The sequence below is a fragment of the Periplaneta americana genome, chromosome 7 (genome assembly GCF_040183065.1).
Source record: "Periplaneta americana isolate PAMFEO1 chromosome 7, P.americana_PAMFEO1_priV1, whole genome shotgun sequence".
Classification (NCBI taxonomy): Eukaryota; Metazoa; Arthropoda; class Insecta; order Blattodea; family Blattidae; genus Periplaneta; species Periplaneta americana.
The window spans coordinates 119,157,504-119,171,561 of NC_091123.1; the positions used below are offsets into that span (position 1 = coordinate 119,157,504).

At 35.8% G+C, this 14,058-nt stretch overlaps 1 protein-coding gene across 1 annotated transcript in view; it reads left to right on the forward strand.

Annotated features, from left to right (window-relative positions):
- LOC138703394 (retinal guanylyl cyclase 2) overlaps positions 1-14,058 on the forward strand; it is a 1,174,702-nt gene that overhangs the window by 377,061 nt on the left and 783,583 nt on the right. The window lies entirely within an intron of this gene.

The following is a 14,058-nucleotide window of genomic DNA, read 5'->3' on the forward strand; positions in this document are numbered from 1 at the left end:
TAATCCATCTCGAGCTGCAGGACGTAAGCGAGTTATGTCTCCTAACAAGCAATGCCGGCAGATTTATTGCTATTTTACGCTCACGGAATCTGCTAAACAGAGATATTTATGAGCAAGAAAAATACGCCGAGATTTGATATTGTATACGCATGTTCTGTTACTTCTCTCTATTCTCTTCTTCTTCTTCTTATTCTTCTTCACTCTCTTCTTCGTTTCTCCTGTTTTGTCTCTTCCTCTTGAAGTCGCTTTTCTTTATCTTGTTCCATAGTTTTATTTATTTATTTATTTATTTTTTATTTATCTATTCATTCATTTCAAGATGCGACGTAACGCAAGATAAACCAATTATAATGTTCAAATATAGAACAACACTAATTATTATTTAGTACAAAAATTACATGTATATTATTTATAAATACATAAGTTATTTTATATTTACAAATGCAAGAATATACGAGCGTCATTTATTAAGTCATGGCAACTACTTTTTGAGGCAAATGTTTTGTTGTATAAACATTTCATAATATACATATGAAAATACAAAATGTACTTTACCAATAATGTCTCTTAGAATGGTTACTCAGAAAGAATTGTAGACAATGAAGAAGAATAAAAAAAATTAATCTACCGTAATAATTCTGAGCACAATAATATGCACGCACATTAACACATTAAGAACCTTCGAAGTAATCACCAAGGCAATCAACCGTTCACTGCCAACGATGAAGAAGTCGACGAATACCATCAGCTGCTCAATTTTTTCTGGTAATCTCGCGTCACACTGCGTTAGCGATGTCTTCTTGTGTAGGGCAGCATTTCCCATGCAATGGAGCTTTCAATTTCGGTATCAAATTGAAATAGCATTGTGACAGATCGGACGAGTAGGAGGGATGGTCTAGTACTTCCCATCTCCAGCGCCGTAAACGGGTCTTAACAATGACCTCTGTATGGACTGTTACATTATAGTGAAGGATGATTGCATTATTCAACAACTCGGGACGTTTTTGTATGGGAGAGCACCATCTCCAATAGCTTCTACGAGTTGTGCGTGACATTTATTTTCCTCGCGTTTTGACCGCGAAGCACTGCTATTTTTACGCATATATTTGTTGTTCTAACCGACTGACATCCATACTTGACAACGGTTGAAAACCAACTGACTTCAGCGCATCCCTTCCTCTTCCGTCCTTGAATATCTACACCAACGAGTTAGAAAGAGAAGACTATAGAGTGGTCATGTTGTCCTGTACAGAGCTCTTTGCGGTGCCACCGCGAAACACGGCAGATCTGAGCTAAGCGCCCATCTTTGTAAAAATTCGTCTGCTTACAATGTTGTATAACGGAGGTAATAAATACAAAAAAAACGAAGAAAAAACATGCCTGTTGTGTGTGCTGCATATAACTGCGATGTCAAAAGGAAAAAGACAACTGATATATCATATTTCATGTAAATTTTATGAAGTTAAGTCCATAGTTTTGTTAATTAGCAGCAATTTTTTCATGCATAAATGTGTAACAACGCCCGGCATAAACAAAATAAATGGTTCACTGGTAATGTACTTAAACTAAATACGGATAAAACCAATACAATTCCGTTTCAGACCCAGTGAAAAACAAATAGCAATACAATATTAAAACTGTATTTCGACACCGGCATCCTTTATTTCTGCTCCTTCTGTCCTTACTGCTTATACAAGAAGACGATGAGCTGTAGCTTATAAGTAGGCCTATTTCGAAGACAAATGATTAATCAAATACATGGTTCACTAGTAATAAAGTTAAACTAAATACGGATAAAACCGCTATAATTCCGTTTCAAACCTAGTAATAGCAATCAAATATTGAAACTGTATTTCGACACTCGCATCCAAAGTAACGCAAAACTCTGGGGTAGGTCGTATTGTTGTTAGTATTTTGACTGGAAGGACATGAAAGAACATAATTGAGCACCCACGTGCAATAATGGGATAAGTATGAATATATTTCGTAACTACTTACCCCATTATTGTACGTGAGTGCTCAATTATACACTAATAATTATCTATGGTGCCACAGCCCTTGAAAGGCTCAGACAGACCAGCCGGCTGTTGGCCTCACGTTCACATTTCGATAATAATTATACTTTACTGTAACAAAAAAACTGAAAGCGTGTTTTGTCATGTTTCACCCACGTTACAAGCTTGGAGGTAAAGGTTGTTTACTACAGATAGGGCCTACTTTCATTCTATATCTTATGGTATAGTAAATAGTTTTGCAACGTGTAGAGACTGAGAAAACAATTTAATAAAATCATCCGAATCATATTCGTTCATTTTATAGGCAATCTTGCAGGTCGCATTTAAAAGAACCTAGGAATATTAACATTTTCTTCAGTATATTTGCTAGGACTTCTTGTCATATTACATGACAATTTTGCTTAGGTTATTCTTTTAAGCATTCCTTCTAGGAATAGCTCAAGTGTTTTAAATTTAGCGTACATAAGTTTAGATTAAGTTCCTAGCACGCATTTGACGAAATACTAGGTTTTTCCACTCCAGTTTAACTGATTTATGCAAACGAAATTAAGACAGCTGACGATTCTAATGTCAGTTATCACCACGCCCACTTTGTTTTGGGCGCATAAGTTCGTTACCGACGGTCGTTCAATTTTCTTCAAACATGGCGGCGCAATGACCACTCTATATCTTTCTCTTTCTAACTCGTTGATCTACACCATCTAGCGGCATCAATAGACTAAGTACCATAAGTCTCAATGTCATTGTGTATATCGAAAAATGTGGATGGTAGTCTGGGATTCCGCGGAAAAAAATAGTTGACATGTCTTAGTAGGTTGCCCTAGTATCAATAAAATTAATATAGCCTACATGAAATGGAGAATAAATGGAGAAAAAGAGAAATATGTTATAAATATAAAGATATAAACGAACAATAGCTGAAATATCAAGGCCAAAATGTATTTTATATACATCTTAATAGAATATAATGTAACATAAATTATTAATTTTCAAAATTTTATCACAGAAGCTTTTGAACTGTTTAACACTCATACAAAATATATCTATTTCTGCTCAATTACGCGAGTTGTTACAAGTATGAAGACTCTATTAACAGGAGAATAGTAATGGGAATTTTGAATTTAATTTTGGAATAGAAAAAAATGGGATTTCTAAGAAGCAGTGTGGGACATAATAAGTTATTTTATGATGTATGTTGATATAATCTATGTCATTTATTAATTTATATGAAACAATAAAACATTGCAATTTCTTGTGTGTATTGAAGCGGAGACATTGAAAATTTTCACCAGAAATATATAGTAGAACTCCAATAATTCGAACCATAATTATCCGGGTCACCTTCCAGGACAGTTTGAAATTGTTTATTCGAAGAAGTTGGGTATGTTTAGGTTTTTCTATTCCGTGCACTGTACTACCATACAAAAGTAAAGTTCTGTTCTTTATGGAATATGAAGAGTTTTTATAATTTTAATCTATTTAAAATTCTGTTTTCTTTGAATATGTGTAAATTTGTTCATTAAAAACTGTAGGCCTATAGTCATTTTGCACTTGTAATACATGCAGTAGCTTACTACTGTTGTTTGCATACTCTTTTCATTTCTGACCCATTTATCTGCATATCCGGATTACACTACCCCCTATCAATCACGATAATTGGAGTTCTATCGTATTTAATTATTTTTTTCTTTTTTTTTACAAGGTTTAATTCTTTTTATTCGTATTTTCTTCCATCACACTTTCTTTCTGTTTCTTCCGTTGCCTTTCACTTTCCTCTATTTTTTCTTCGTCATTTCATTTTACAATAAAAAGTTGATAACGAACGCGAAAAGAAATTGACTATGTCACTTAACTATAATAGCTGTAACAATATTTATAAACTGATGCCCACAATGCTTTTAAGACGAATTATGAAATCGGAGCTACAAAACGGCTGCGAAGATGTGACATTCTGAAAACGATACTAGCCAACAGTGATAATGACGACTATGTCGACTACAATAGTGACGAAAGAATCCAAATAATATTAGTGACGAAAATGATAACTCTAATGATTCCAGTGATGATATAATAACGATGATGAAATAACTAAGATGGTGAGAATACATAAATGGTAGCTCTAATGATGACGATAACGAAAATGATAATTCCAATGATGAAGATCATGACAAAAATGATAATTCCGATAATGACTATGGCGAAACATAACTCCAATGATAACCATTACGAAAATAAATACAATGGTGACTATGACGAAAATGTCCAATGATCTATGATGAAAACAGTACCGGTATCTCTAAAGATAACGGTGACGAAAATGATAACTGCGATGACAACGTTTATTAGAATAATGACTCCAATGGCGACGATGACAATAATGACAAATTTAAAGGTAACGATGACAAGAATTATAACTCTAATAATAACGATGACGAAAATAAGTCCATTAGTGACGACGACGAAAATTGTAACTCCAGTAATAACTGTGACAAATGATAACTTCGATATTGATGATGACGAAAATGATAACTTCAGTGATGACGCAAGCGAATATTATAACTCCAATAATGACGATGACGAAAATGATAACGCCAATGATCACTCAAATATGATGATGACGAATATAATGACGACAGTGACAAGAAGGGTGTTTCAACATCGATGAAGTGTTAACGTCGAAGATGATTACGGTTATTAAATTATCAGGGCTATTCCAGCTGAAATTGCATTATGCGTGCTTCCGCACTATAAGACAGGCAGCGCACCGGGTTGCAGGGTATGGCTGCGATTCAGAGCGACAGGAAGGTATTCAAGACATCTGTCACAATGAGATGCTGTGGTACACGCAGCCTATAAACCGCAGTACATTACGTAGTAGCTGTATGGCAGTTGATATGATGTAATGCATAGGCTATAACTACTACAACTCGGTAATTAGAATCGTTCTGGCGAACAATGGCACCTGCAGCTTTATATTTACCTTGTGGCCAGGATTTAATAGGGTCATAATTACTGTGCTTATTGTTTTAATGTAGCGTAATAAAACTCATTCCACTGTTGACAGTATTGCTTTAAGCAAACAACCATGTAATGAAAGAAAAACACACTCTATCGATGCGTTTGAGTTCTAAACATCCACTGCCGTTGAGGATTGCAGCGATTTCTATGCAGTTGCTCAATTGGTAACGTTGGTGATGATAATTTCCCGGAAAAATTTCAATCAGAAAATTTTCTCCTTAAGCAATTTCTATCATATTTGCAATTGTACTAATGTGATTATAAATTTTCCTATAATTAAGTAATTTTATTTAAGCTAAGTTTTATAATTGCACTGATTTGTAAGCAGTGGCACGATAGCCCATAAAGAGCCAATACTGACAAACTAACTGCTGGCTTCACGTCAACATGTCTTAGCAGAGGTAGACGATCATCCGACCAGTGCGGGGGTATCATGTGATCAGCACTATGATCCCCCACAACCGTTATAGCTGGTTTTGCAATCCGGATGTCGCTGCCTGTTATAGCTCCCCAAATTCATCATGATGCTGGATGGGCACAGGTTCCATACACTGAGTGAGAAATCGAACCAGCACTCATTCCATAACGCGAAACCAGGCGTGGTGTCTTGGATCACGACGCTGCTGCGCGGGACAATTTAAGGATTCCCTACAAAAACGAGGTAGCTACGCTTTTACAGAATTGTGGAAAATTGCAAAAAGAAAAAAAAAAAACATTCTAACAAATTTAATTTAAACTGACATTGTTTCCTTTTTAAGAGTATGTCTTAGCTTCCTAGGAGTTACATTTTATTACTCAATCATTTATTACAATCATCAATTTAGAGTGGTAAATATAAACAAAGAATGGAGCTGCATCCTTTTTGCAATGCAATTGGCTATTAGCCACGTTTTGCACTGAACACACAATTATTGTGTCAATATAATAATCTATAGGCCGCGCCACTATTTTTGGCATGTGAAAAAAGTAATGGGAATCTTACGTTCGAGTAGCTTATCTTTATAGCAATCTATGGGCGATAAAGCTTACTATTGTGATTGGCAGATTGTTGATGTGATGTGTATTTAGGAAGTACCGTTCTCCTGTGCAGAGGCGACAGAAACTCACTGACTGGACACTGTACTCAAGGACACACCGCAGGAACGCTAGCGTAGGGAAAGTTAAGTGAGAGAGCGTATTCCGAATCTCACCGGTGAGCAATCCGATGGCATCACGGTGTTCCGAATTCCACCGATGACGTCATTGATGCTCCACCTGTGTCGCACCGGTGCCATTAACTTTCAGAGGTGGTGGCAGTCTCCATCAGCCGCCATCAGTGAATCTGATTGGTTCTTGTATAGGGCGGGAATTAGCAGACGAATAACATCGTGCACTGTTGTGTCATGGCGGTGTGTTCTGCTTTAGTTCTGCTGTATTGTTTGTAATGAGCACAACGTAAAAACAATATGTTAATGGCTTATGAGCGAACATGTCAACGGACCCATTATTACTACCGGTTCAAGAAATAAATTGTTTATGCCATCTTTTCTTTGAACGAGATGCCAATACGAAAATTTCGCAAAATTTTGCTGGCGTAGCACAGACAACAACTTGTACAGTCGCCATGACAGCCATCGATCCTTCCAGCAGTTTTGTTCCTTATTTCGCTGCAACGTGACATCATTGATGCCACCGGACCGGTGAGATTCGGAATACGCTGAGAGTATCTTTTGCCACAGTCTGGGCAACAAGACTGATAACTGTGTTGGCAGATTGCTGACGACGTATATAGGAGGTGGTACCATTCTCAGATACACTAACAACAGATGCTCGCAGACTGTGCATTGTACTGAAGGTCACGCCTCAGATATACAACACAAGACATAGCAGTTATAGATTATACAGAGTGAACTGTAAATAATGCCATTAATTTCGGGGGAGGAGGTCATTCTTTGCGATATTTCAAACAAATAAGTTTAATACAATTTTGTTCGTTTTTGCTTCCTTTCCGAGATAAAATTTCTTTTATATCAAACATTCCATAGCGTCTTTTGGGAAAGGCATTGGTTGAATTTCCAATATACTCAGTGATTTTAAGAGAACAATGTATTACAATAATAAATTATTGAAATAATTTTAGCTTTGTCCTTCAAATGTGCAGAAATTTGATCTGAACAAATGTAACTTCTCGTCCTGCAAAAAAGTTTAAAATATTTTATTTCTTCGGATTAAATTTCTGTACATTTGAAGGACAAAACTGAAATTCTTTCAATCATCTATTATCATAATACACTGCTCTCTTAAATTGGTTGAGCATATTGGGAATGAGTAAAAACACTTATTGTTAATACAGTACTGTAGTTTGATTAAACAAAATCTAATGAAAATTATAAAATTCAAAATCGCGATATTTCCTAGCTTACGTAAATAGATGAACTATTTTTCTTCCTTCCTATACCTAGTAAAGTGATTTGTTTGTTTTTTCGCCAGTATCATCGAACTTCAATCGTGGAAGGGGATAGCAAACGGTGTTTCCGGTTCTCAACCGTTAATCCAAAGTTATAACCAGGTTAATATTAGAAACGTTAGTAAAAATAAAATGATGTCCCTGTATAATATAGAACGTAATCAACTGCAGCAATATTACAGAATTTTCGTACTTGGTATAAATCCTTCTTGCTCACACTTGGCTTTTATGATGAGGATGTCTTTAATAAGTTAATTAGCAACTGTAAACAGAATTGTTAAGTAAACAAGCGTGTAATGTTCTTGAAATGAACGAGAACGTGATTAAGTAGCTGGATTTAATGCTACTAATAAATACTGTGTTAGCATATTTGTATGACAAACATTTTGAATGAACATGAACTTGGTGCTTTGTGTTTACTAATAGATGTAGATTTAATTCTCTGTCTCACGTAAACCGCAGCACCTTGTCAAGCTAATTGAATACAAGTTCATACATATATCTGCTTTTGTGCTCGTATTTCAGCTCCTATTCTCTATCATCACCAGGGAAATTGCGGTTTGATAATCGGATAAATTTCTAGCAGAATCGTCTTTCTATTTCTCAATAAGATTTACAGTTTCTAAGGATCGTTAAATCGTACTTCTGTTTTGCTTCCTACAAACAAACTGATATCAGTGGTTCCGAGAGTGAAAGATTCAAACACAAATGTATTTTTAAAAACATCTGTCACAGATTTACGTACGGCACATGAAAGGAATCGATATATAAAAGAGAGAGCTGTTGTAAAAATTTAAATGTCATTTCTTGCATATGACAAAATTCGACTATACTAATCACCCCAGGTGGCTACAAGATTAAGTATTAGCTTAGATCATATATACTTAGATTGCTCGACCTCAGAGGCTTTGACGGTAACTACTTTTTTCAGGTTTACTATGCTGCCATCTAGTTGTTACATAAGGAGTCACGTCATAACTCCCATTTGAATTGCATTAGCGACTGTACTGCCATCTCGTGTTCGTTTACGGCGGACGGGTGGCGATCCTGGCGGTTGTTCTCTTCAAAGTGCTGCCGATTTTAACATAGGAATGAGCAATCTGTTACTCATTATGATCTAGGGTATCACTGAAGTTTTTAAGTGGGCGACGCACGTGCATTCAGCTCACACGACACTTGTTTCGTTAAGTAGGGCAGAGCAAAACATGGATCACCTTAACAATTACAATAAGTTTTATAATTTACATTATTTACACTGTGTACACTAGAATTCGCTATTTTTACTATTTACACTGTAGTAAAAATTGTAGACATACATTGATGAAGCATTACTTACAATATTAAGCTTATGTACAATGTTGTATATTGTAATGCAAGGTGTTTTATTTCATAATACTAAGGCAGGTGAAAGGAACTGGCTACGCCACCCTCAATATCTCCTGGCTTAGTTGCCCCATGAGTGATGCCTCATTGCTGTCATTTATCAGGATTAAACCTGTTTTCGGACAGTTGATTAAAGAAAAATAACAATTCGATGGCCTACATTTTTCTTTGTAAATTGTGTGCAATAGTGAAAAATAATGTTTGATTAATGTAAGCTTTCATTTATGTGACAGTATAGATAGTGAAAATAGCGTATTTTAGTGCACATAGTGTAAAGGGCTGTCAGACATTGATTACTTTCGAAAGCCGATTGTCAGAAAGACTGCTTTTCGTCTCTAGAATTTGATCTTTCTTCAAATATTTACATTATAGTGATAAAGAGTGACAATACGATGATGTTTGCTACAATTTAAACTATTTGTTCATTTATTTAATTATCTATTTTCACTAGCACAGTTAAGTTCATAAGGCCTCTTCCACTCAACCAGTACAAAAATGCATAGCAAATATAGCCTGAATAACAGCAATACAGAAAATAATAATAATAATAATAATAATAATAATAATAATAATAATAATAATAATAATAATAATAATAATAATGGTAAAATATAGATGTGTTTAGCTACATGTAATTTGAAGAGTTAAACAGTTACAATTTAGTGTTAAATAAGACAATTTGTATCAAAGAAATTATATTTCAGAGTTATACTGTATAAAAAATAAAAATAATATTCCACAAAACATATATTTGAAGAAAGATCACATTCTAGAGACGAAAAGCAGTCTTTATGACTATCGATTTTTGAAAATAGTCAATGTCTAAAGCCCCTTTATGCACTATTTACAAAATAAATAGACTATAGCAGTTGTCGTCAGTACTAGCTGAAATGGATAAAGGGTTTTCGGTGCAACATCGTATGCCCCGTTGTGCAGCAGGCAGAGAGGGAGAGGGCATACACGTCAGCAGCTACAGATGCACCATAGTGCAATCTCTTATCCGCGGGTAAGAGACGCTAGTCCGAGGGTGCTCTGTGCTGATAACCGCTGGCTATAGTAAAACGAAATAAGATATCTTTCACTACAATACACGACATTGTACTCGTCGTTGTTGTTGTTTAGTCCAGTGGTTCCCAACCGGTGTGTCACATAATTTAGGAATTGAAAAATAAATTTTATGTCATCCAGAAAGTCTCTTTACAACGCATTTTTTTTTATTTATATCGAAGTCTTTGATATGGGTCATTTTGAGACACACTTAACCAATGAAACGTGAACACCTGCAACAATGCTCAGTTTAATTTTTCTGCCTGACGATAATTCGAATGGACGTGAAACAATGCTTATAGATATTCTACAAGCAAAACTCAGCTCGGATTCCTCGCAGCGCGCATGCTATACCCTCTTACTCCGCTGCAGTAGGCGCGAGAGCATGCTGGGACGGGAGTATGCGTCATCTGCGCGAGACAGTCACGCCCGCTGGTTTCTGCGCACTGAGTTTTCCTTGTCGGATGCCTATAGAAATTCGTTTACTCTTCCCACTAATAAAAACAAGAGTTTATAATCGTCAGAATAATATTGGTCACTTTCAGTATATACTGTACGTGTGAGCGGGTGATAAGTGCGACTATTTTATCAAAAGTGCTTTATTTAGATTTTATCATGGACAAATTTTTAATGCGGAAAGGACAATCTGAATCAAGTTCTGGGTTAGATGACAGCAATGCTAATTCAAATAATGTAAGCTAAAATTACCTCCAGGATTCGCAACAACGTACTGCTTTCTTTGGCGTACGGAGGGAGCGTAGCAGTGAGTTCAATGACCTTCTTGGAACTGACGTACACCTAACGTTCAATATCGGGACCGAAAATGCGCTATCTGGTCATAACAAAAGCCAGGGTTGTCAATTTCATTGTACTTATTGTTCGCATATTCAGACGTGCTGAAAAATATCAAGTAGGATAACGCCAGAACAAGAAAGGATTTCCAAGATACTGATAAGTGATGATTCGTACAAGTTATTTTTTCACATTAATTTTACATAATTTTGCTACAGTTGTTTATATTACTTGTACTTTATAATTGTAATTGTAAGTAATAAGTAACTTATACAGTCTAAATTTTCATAAATATTAAGAAAATCCTTTCACATACTTGTTGCATTTTTATTACTGTACAAAATTTGTTTTATTACTGTCCATATTGGATTTATTATTGTACAAAATGTGTACGACTGTGCAATAAAAAAATCCCTGTCAAGAAACAAATATTCGAGCCCCTATTTTTTGAAAGGTTCTTGACTGGTAATGCCCACCAAGATAATGCAGAGCAGTTCATAGCCTTATTGAAAAGAGACGAACGTGATCCCTGGATACAGAAATATGGTGTGAACTCTCATACAGCGGGTGCAACCATGACGACGATGAAGGCACTTTTTGGCGACAGAATCGTCTACAGGACTATGTCCTCCACCATCTCCAGATCTCACCAGTTATATCACTTTTTGAGAGGGCACTTCAAACAAATTATGTACAAAAACATTTCACACAGCTTGGAGCTGAAGTTGGACATCACTGCTGCCATCCAGAGTATAGACATTGAAGTGCTTCATAAGCTTGATAGGAACGTAGTGGCAATTGCATTCAAACGGAGGGGCATCATTTGAACTGTCTTACATTAATTTTCATAACATTTTGTATTGTAGTTGATATTTGTTTTGCAGTCATAAATAAAAACAGAATCCTCCATGATTTTATGAAAATTTCAAATCGTTCCTTTTCTTATTTTCTCGTTTGAGGTTCGTAAAATTGTTTTTCATTGGCCGTTTAGTTTCTAATATCTGCAGATATGGTCGGCGAAGACTTTCTTGAACTCTTGATAGTGTGAAGAATTTGGGTTCTGACATGGGACTCCTAGAAATTGTAATTCTTAACACTAATGACTGGCGAGAGTGACGACTAGTTGAATTTTAAAACGAACAGAGAGTGAACATTAAATTTTCCTGTAAACCTCTCACTCACAGAAAGCATTATTTCAAATATCTTACAGCTATCTAAGAAACTGACCTTACTTTCCTTTTAAAATAACTTGTGCTCTTATGTTATTGTTTTAAAATCCATAGTCCTATATCGGATTTTAACTCACTAATCTGAGATTTTTTACAAGTACAGTAGCCGCTGCCTCACCGATATTAATTGTTAAGACTTTTAAACTAGTTAATATTATTAGCTTTTCTGTTTTTAAACTTTACAGCACATTTTATTACGAAATTTTATAAAGCACCAGGTGGCTGTATTCATTTTTCACGACTGTACACATTGTTCATGATAGGGAGTTCGGTATATGTTTATTGAAACGATGCAAGCAAACAGTTCTATAGAAATGTATATGCCAAGGGGATTATAATGTAACTCATGTGGAAAGATAGCGTGACGTAAAATCCCCACATGATCCATTTCCGCTCTGCACCTCCAGCGGTGAATGGGTTAAGTGGACCTTCCCGTCACATTGGATATTGAATGCAAGCCTTGGGGGTGTTGCAACTGCAACACTGATTTCTTGTTTTCAGTAATGGAATTTTCATTATAAAAAAAACTGGAATTATCTCCAATGCATATCTGAGGTTGACTACACAAAATTGAACATTGCCACTGAACATATGTTTAATCTGTTTACTAAATAATATTCACAAAAGGTGGGAGTTTTTACGTTTTTTCCTGGAAGAGGCCCTGCAGGCAAGCACCGTAGCCTTAGACTTATTGTGTAAACTACTAATGTTGGAATGATTGTTGAAGTCTAATTAGGATCGCTATTCAAGCGCATGATTCACTGTATGATGCCATCGTATCCATTGAACCACATCATCCAGTTCTGACTGGAGACAGTAACTCCGCCTACCTATCCTAAGATCGATATTCGCAAATAGTAATAATAATAATAATAATAATAATAATAATAATAATAATAATAATAATAATAATAATAATAATAATAATAATAATAATAATAATATTTATTTATTTATTTATTTATTTATTTATTCTGGCGAAGTTAAGGCCATCAGGCCTTCTTTTCCACTTAGCCAGAAACAAAAGAAGCTGATACAATTTGCAGAGAAGTTAATGCAATTTGCAAATCATGTACTTGAATCTGCTGCATTCTCAATCAGAGGGAAATACCGTCTTCGATTCCGAGACTCATCAAGGCGCCACCTACCTGAAAGAGCTATACCACAGTGTACTATATACAGTCACGAAGCTTGAGTTTTGAGGGTGCTAGAAACAATAGACTGTGACGGTACTATTTTGCATTGCCTGTAATGAGGCGATATTAGCGATCCTAGTAGTGAGAAGCTATCTAATGTTTGCATATTTACTACGTATTGAGCTTCGCGACTGTAGATGTGGCTATACTCCCCCGATCTAACCACTGTTCGCTTCTCTGGATATATGCAGCTCCCGCAGTCAGATGCCATCTGTAGGCGAATCTCGGAACCACGTCCGCCATGTCCTTTTTGCAACTAGTAACTATTCAAGATGATTAATGAAATGAAACTAATGAAGACGAAATGAGTCCGATGTGCAACGCCGAAAGTTACCCAACAATTCTGCTTCGAGTGATTAAGGGAAAATCTCGGAAAAAATCCCCAACCAGGTAACTTTTATTCCAAAGGATTTGAATGCGGGTCTACTCGTTTCACAGTCAGGCAGGCTAACAATTACTCCACAGCTATGGAAGAGTATTTGTTTCTCATAGACGTTGTTTATTAATATAATTTATTACTTAAATGTAAAAAAAAATGTTGAATTGGTGGGATATTTTGTTTGTGTCGATTGATTTACAGACAAAAATCATTACGAAAGTTCAAAGAAACTTCAGGACAGTGTACATAAGACTAAGTGTACCTTCCAGACATGAAGCTAACTGCAATATAAACTGTGTAAGAAGGATGTTTGAGACCAGGAAGACCATCATTAGGTTGATACCAGACGAGAAGCATTCTAACACAACCATAAAAACTCGATTCGTCGATCATCATGAAAGTTGCAGATTCCAGTGTTAACCATCCAAAAAGTATCCCACTGTCATGTACTCTCAATGTATGCAAGAACAAGATGCAAATTTTGCAGGCATTCTAGGTTATTGATGAAGCAATCTTTCAACAAGGCGGAGAAACTCTACCGGATAGAAGTGAT